Source organism: Salvia hispanica, chromosome 2, assembly GCF_029641045.1.
Source record: "Salvia hispanica isolate PSC_SH4W2 chromosome 2, Shi_PSC_v1, whole genome shotgun sequence".
Lineage (NCBI taxonomy): Eukaryota > Viridiplantae > Streptophyta > Magnoliopsida > Lamiales > Lamiaceae > Salvia > Salvia hispanica.
The window spans coordinates 25,122,832-25,129,747 of NC_142693.1; the positions used below are offsets into that span (position 1 = coordinate 25,122,832).

Here is a 6,916-nt window from a genome sequence, read left to right on the forward strand (position 1 = left end):
AAATGCCCAAGATAGTCCACCGACTTGCTGCAGAACACACACTTTAACATTTTCACAAAGAATTTATTAGTTTCCAGTATAGTGAGGACCTCATGTAGATGCTGCACGTGGGAATCCAACGAGAGACTATATACCAATATATAGTCGAAGAAAACGATGACAGAGAGTCAGAGGAGTTGCCGAAATATAGCATTCATTGCAGACTGAAAAGTCGAAGGCGCATTAGTCAAGCCAAAAGGCATTACCAAGAACTCGAAGTGGCCATCATGAGTGCGGAACGCTGTCTTATAGATGTCATCCGCGTGCATTCGGAGTTGGTGGTAACCGGACCGTAAATCCAGCTTGGTAAAGACCCGGGCTGATCCCAACTCATCAAATAACTCGTCTGTAGTCGGGATCGGGAAGTGATACGGACTGTGGCTGTGTTTAAAGCTCTATAATCGATGCAGAAATGAAATGTCCCATCTTTTTTGCGGATCAGCAAAACCGGGGATGAGAATGGACTCTGAGTGGGTCTAATGATCCCCGAGGCTAACATTTCTTTCACCTGCTTCTCGATCACATTCTTCTAGAAATATGGGTATCGATAGGGTCGAACATTGACCGGTTTCGTCCCGGGTAAAAGATGGATTCTATGATCAAAGGGACGCGGCGGCGGCATGCCCGACGGCATGCTGAACACAGCCGTATGGGCCTCCAGGATCCGGCTGATGGAAGGTGGCAGACCCGGCGGAAACACCAATTCAGCGGCCTCACCAGCCATTGGACCGTCTTGCTGGATGGGAATTAGTTCGAACAAGTCGGTTGTGCCCTGCATAGTAAGTAGGCTGACAAAAGATCGCAGGGACAACTGCTTCGGGTTCGGTGGTGTGACTTTCAAGCAAACTGGTGCACCGTCCCTGATGAATTCAATTGTGCCCACCTCATAGTCATTTGTGACACGGCGGAGTGACTTCAATCAGGACATACCTAAAATCAACTCAGGTCCGTGAATAGGTAGAATGTGTAAGTCTAGCAGAAAGACCTGATTTTGAACTACTAAACCCGTCTGCACGCTCGTGTGCAAACACAACAACGATTCACCATTGCCAACATACACTCGGAAAGGTCTGATTGGTTTAAGGGGCAGGGAGAGCCGCTCTGCAACCTTCGGATGTAGAAAATCATGTGTCCACCAAAATGCGCACTGAAGAAGCGCCAATGAAACCTTCCAATTCAATGGCAGCCGGCATTTGCTTTCCTTCCAAAGCATAAATGTGCGAGAGATCGGCCGTGATCACCTCGGTTTCCGGTTGATCGTGCGGCTGCACGTGCTCCTCCATCTCCTCATCTTCTTCTGCGCCCATGTAGGCCAGAAAGGTTCTCTTGCAAGCGTGGTCAGGGACCCATTTTTCCTCACAATACCAACAAACACCTCGTCGAGTCCTATCCGCGTTTTCCGCCGCAGTGAGACGAATAACCGGTAATTTTGAATACTCCGAACCCTTAGCATAAAGCGGCTTCCCGGCAGACTGGGGTTGCCCCTGCGGAGTGGCTGTGCGCCAGTCCTTGGTCATTCCATTGCGGCGCTGGAGCCCTGGGTGGACCACCGGCTTCTCCAAGCAGTTGTCGTAATCTACGGCGAGGGCCAATGCCGCTGCCACCGAAGTAGGGTGTTGGTGCTTGACTTGATTCCGCACCGGTTGCTGCAGTCCCGCCACATAGTAGGACAAGAATGAGGATTCGGGATGATTCGGGACTTTGCTCCGCATCCGTTCAAACGTTGCATTATTATCGGCTAGTGAACCTGTCTGACTCAACTTGGCGATGAGGCCCAAATAATCCTCGAAGCAATGTGGATCAAAGCGACGTCGTACGTCCTCCAAAAAACCATGCCAATCGGCCGTCGGATTGCTCGCACGATAATTGAATATCCAATCTGCCACCGGGGAATTGAAGAGCATGACGACATAGTGTAAACGATGGTCCTCGGGCATCATTAAGTGCTCAAAATAATATTGCACGTGTGAGATCCAATTGGCCACGTCCGTCCCATCAAAACGTGGTTCCTTCATTTTAAAATTACGGGATTGGTCTAATGGTCTGCACCGGACGTCCCCAAGAACTGGCGGGTCACCGGGTTGTCCAATGATGTGGGCGCTGCTCGCGAATCGGGTGGCTCGAAACCGAAGTGCGACCCCGGAATATCCCACGAAGTCTGGTCCGCTCTAGAGAGGCCCACGCCCCTGTTGTTGTTGTTGTTGGGTAAGTCGCAGGCCGCGCCGGCGGTGGTTGGAAACCTGCAGGGGTCCGATGCGGGCGGGAACCAGGCGGCGGGTCATGCCCAATAGTGGGAAATATGTGGCAAGGGTAAGTGGTTGGTGTTGTGGAAGCAGGTGGACGCAAGATAAGCGGATCCGAAGCACGGGATAACGGCGGAGTTGGAGTGCTGACGATCCCAGACTGCGAAGGGATCACGGTCTGTCCCGTCGTCGGAAACGGATTGGAAAACCAGTGCGAAGGAAGGGCAGCGGGTCCGGCTCCGGGCAAGGCGGCGACCGCTGGACGGACGTCCGACTGTCAACCTCATTCAAACGTGACTCAAAACGAATCATTGATGAGGCCAGAAGCTCCAAAGTCGTGGACATCTGTTTGAGTTTCCGGTTATCGAAGGCCGGGGGCACCACGCTGCTGGATGTGATCGTGGTCAACGTTCCGACACCAGATGACGGATTGCCCATGAGTTCAAGAAAGCACCAATTTGATAAGGGTTTTCCCCTATCGCAATGTCGGAAACGGATAAACTAGAAGTTCCGGGAGGCAAAATCCGGTCGACCACTTTGAAAACGAGGGTTTTATCACAAAGAAACAATGAAGATAAAATTAAACGAAAATTTGATATTCCTTATTCAAAAAAAAAAGAGCTTATACGTCTACTTATAGTGTTCAAAAGATTCCTAAATCAAAAAGGAAACAAACTAAGATAATTAACCTATTTCAAAAAGGAAACTAAAATAAAATAATATTAAAATATGAACTAATCCTATTCAACGAGGGACAAACTCCCCGTACTTGACTGGGGGTCGAACTTGCCGCTTTGGTCATGGCGACTTGATGGCCTTTGCAGTTGGGCGACCTCTTTCCACAGTATCGCAGTCCGGTGGAGCATCAAAGCTCGTTGGCACTTCCTCTATCTCTTGTATGGTCTCCGTCCGTCGGGGTCGTGTTGTACTTGTATCACATACCTTCTTGCCTAATAAAAAAAATCTTGTGGTAGTGCTTAATCTAAGAGGAAACAAAATCAGTGGTGTTATCCCAGATCAATTTTCTAGTGAGTGTGGCCAACAAACCTTTGATGTTAGTAACAACAACTTACGCGGAAAGGTTCCTAAGTCTCTGTCAAATTGTAAGAGCTTACTGGTGATGAATGTTGGAAATAACAACCTTGAGGGTAGTTTCCCTTGCATGCTCCCGTTGAGCTTGCTCATCCTTCTCTTGCGATCCAACAGATTCCATGGAGACTTGAGTTGTAATAAGAGTCTCTGTCAAATTGTAAGGCCTAACAAAGAACAATAAATCCGTCGATTAATCCGGCGCCGAAGTGCTTGGATCGGCGGTGATATCCGGAAGAAGAGCTGAACGCGAGATTCGATCTCGCAAGCGATAAATAATGATAGTTTTGTGATTCAAGCCAAGTTGGGCGAAATACTGATTTCATTAATTGATTGAATGAATAACAAGATAACAATCTATCCTATTTATAATACTAGAACTACTACCCTAACTTATCGAACAAGATAACAATATATGGAAAGATACGGTGAATCAAAATATAACTAAATAATAGGGAAAACCTAGGATATGGGGATCGTAACATATTCCCTTTCTTACCATTACATTGTAAGTGAGTTATTTTCCCTTTAGCAAAAGAAAACACTGTGGTCTTCTCTTATTCACTGTTAAGTTCTCTACTTTATCCTCTTTTAGTTTATTAATTAACTCACTGAACAACACATTCTTAATTTTCATGTTCAAAATAAGTCTCATATAAGGTGGGACGCAGGGAGTATATATATAGAGAAGGCCTGCAATCGGGTAAAACCTTCCCAACTAAGAAGTCATCATATAGTAAATCATATGATTACAAAATTGAAGGCTATGGTATTTTTCACGAATATCTGTATAATTGCACACGCAGTCGCGCACATCACTTAGGCTTTAAAACGAAAATGGACATTGGTGCGTGGTTGTTTAATTAAAGCTAATTACTTTTTTTCCTCCGAAAACATTGAATATTCAATAACATTCAAGCAAATGATCAAATTTATAAAATTATCCTATAAATAAAGAGAAAACAAGAAAAAGGAAACCTATTGAAATTATAAAATTGTAGATATTAATACTTATAAGATCAAATGTGATTAAAGTGAATTTGAGGTTGTTACTGGCTATACTATTGTAGGGATCGGATTATTCAAGATTTACTAATTAGCGAGACATCTTTTGTTTATAATGATGAGAGATGGTCAATCTCTCAAACATGGACCAATTACAAACGACTCAAGATACTAAGTACAAATTGTTATGCAAGAAGAAAACCGACTTGAGTCTTAAGACTCAAGTTGAAGCTCGTAGACTAATACTTTAATACGAATGCGATTCCATTTGACACCGGTGTAGACTAATGTACTATACAGGTCAACCTTTACTTTGATCATGATTATTGATTTTAATTTAATACTTTAACATGAAAAAAAATATGCTAATCAAAACCATTAGAGAACAGTGTTCACATACATTTGAAATCATGTATTAGAATTATATTAAATGGATAAATGAAAAACAAAACCATTAGAGAACAGTGTTCACAATGAAAAGTTTTAAAATATTAAAATCAAATTAAATAGGTAAAATAAGAAAAATAATTTTAAGATATTAGAATTATATTAAATGGATAAATGAAAAAAAAAATCAATAGCAACATGGACTAGACGAGAACAATGTTTATGATTAGTATTTACACAAGGTATATATCATGTATTTTCTCTTTTTTCATTAAACATTTGAAAGTAAAATTAAAATATTTATATTAATATTAATGAGAAAAACCTCAAGATAATTAAGACTATACAAAATCAGCCTAGTTCGATCCACTACAATGGTCCCAAAAAAGGCCCACACTGTGGGATAACCTGAACTGGGCTAGGCACAAATAATTTACAAGCTTGAGCCATTTTAATTACGACGCATACATTTTTTCTCCTTAGAAGGTGTTCGGTCTGCCATTTAGGCCCAGTTTGCCGCCGCATGAGCAATATTGTTAAGTAAATCGATGATAAAATTTGAAATTTCTAATTATAAGTATATGCAATATCCAAATAAATATTTATACATTTTATAATTATTAATTCTCTTTCCTCGACAAAAAATTCGCTCCAACTCAAAACAATAAATGTGTTTAAAATAAGCTGCTTCATCATCGCATATTTCAATGACATGGATGATATAATTGCGAAAATTGCACATATATAATCCAATTTTAACAATCTGGTACCATAAAAATCGGTATTTCAGTTTTTTTCCTATCTTAAACGTCATCAACGATTTTACTCAAAATTTGAACTGCGATATGATTGAGCAAAATTAAAACTTCATGATTTAATATTTCATTTTTCAAAACTTGTAAACATTTTAAATTAAAGCTAATTATGTGATTTAAATGACTATTATATCCAATATATAAAAAAAACAAATGGATTTTGATCTTAAAAATTGTGCGTGTAAGATGGGTAGAGAGAAAAGCAAATCAAATTTTGTCAACTGTATTTTAAAGTAAAATATGAACATAGAAATAGGACTCTTCATTACTTTCTCAATTATGCTCAATATATTTAATTCATTTGAGCCTAAATATTTAGTTTGACACAAAATCAAAAAAAAATTCTTCAGGCTTCTTCTATTGTGAAATTATATTTAGTTCCTTATTGCCGTAATATGGAAAATTATATACCACTATTAATATATGCCCCCATACGTAATCTTTGATTTGTTTTCATTTCTATGAAAGCACAAACTTCAGAATAATTGTTACGTAAAATAAATTATATTATTGAACAAATTATCGTCTGTATGCATTTTTTTATATTAATTATCACGCAATCTAATTAATTAAGATATATGATTTTTTAATTCGGTCCCACCAACCTCGTTTTTCTTCGTTGTGTATGACTCGTGATTTAAATACATAATCTACTAATATGTTTTGCAATTATTATTTTACACATTATATTGATTGGTTATGCGTATGACAAATTATTAGTATCTGAACTTAATTATACTGATATAATTTACATAACGAAAAATTTTATTTTTCAATATATAGAATTATTTATCTGTCTATTAAAAATGACCATTTTCTTATGTAGCACTGAGATTCTAAATAAAGTTTTAAATTATAATCAAAAGTATAATACTCCCTCCGTTACATAGTAATATCGTCATTTTGCCGTTTTGGTACGTTCCGTAGTAATAAAGTCATTTCCCTTTCTAGTAAAAGTCAACACATTTTTCCCCACCTAATTTACTCTCTCTTACTTTTTCTCTCTTCATCTCTCTACCTTTTTCATTTTTCACTTTATTCTCCCTTTGCTTAACTCACCTAACACAATTTTTCTTAATCTCCGTGCCGAAAAGAAACGCCTCCATTACTATGGAACGGAGGGAGTATATTTTAACATTTTAATTAGAAGAGAGAAGAAATAATTTTTTGCTGAAAATAGATATATTTTAAGAACAAACTAAAAAAAATATAGACATCAACATTACTTAAATAATTACTATAATAAACCTAGTATATCTATATTGTAGTAAAAGAGGTCAGCCTATCCAACCACTTTGATAAATTAGAAATTTCACTATTTATTAACAAATTTAATAA

General features: G+C 39.1%; 1 pseudogene; it reads right to left on the bottom strand.

The window, feature by feature from the left end:
• Nucleotides 1-568: 568 nt before the first annotated feature.
• On the bottom strand, nucleotides 569-2,054 carry LOC148931906 (uncharacterized; annotated as a pseudogene).
• Between the last annotated feature and the right edge of the window lie 4,862 nt (nucleotides 2,055-6,916).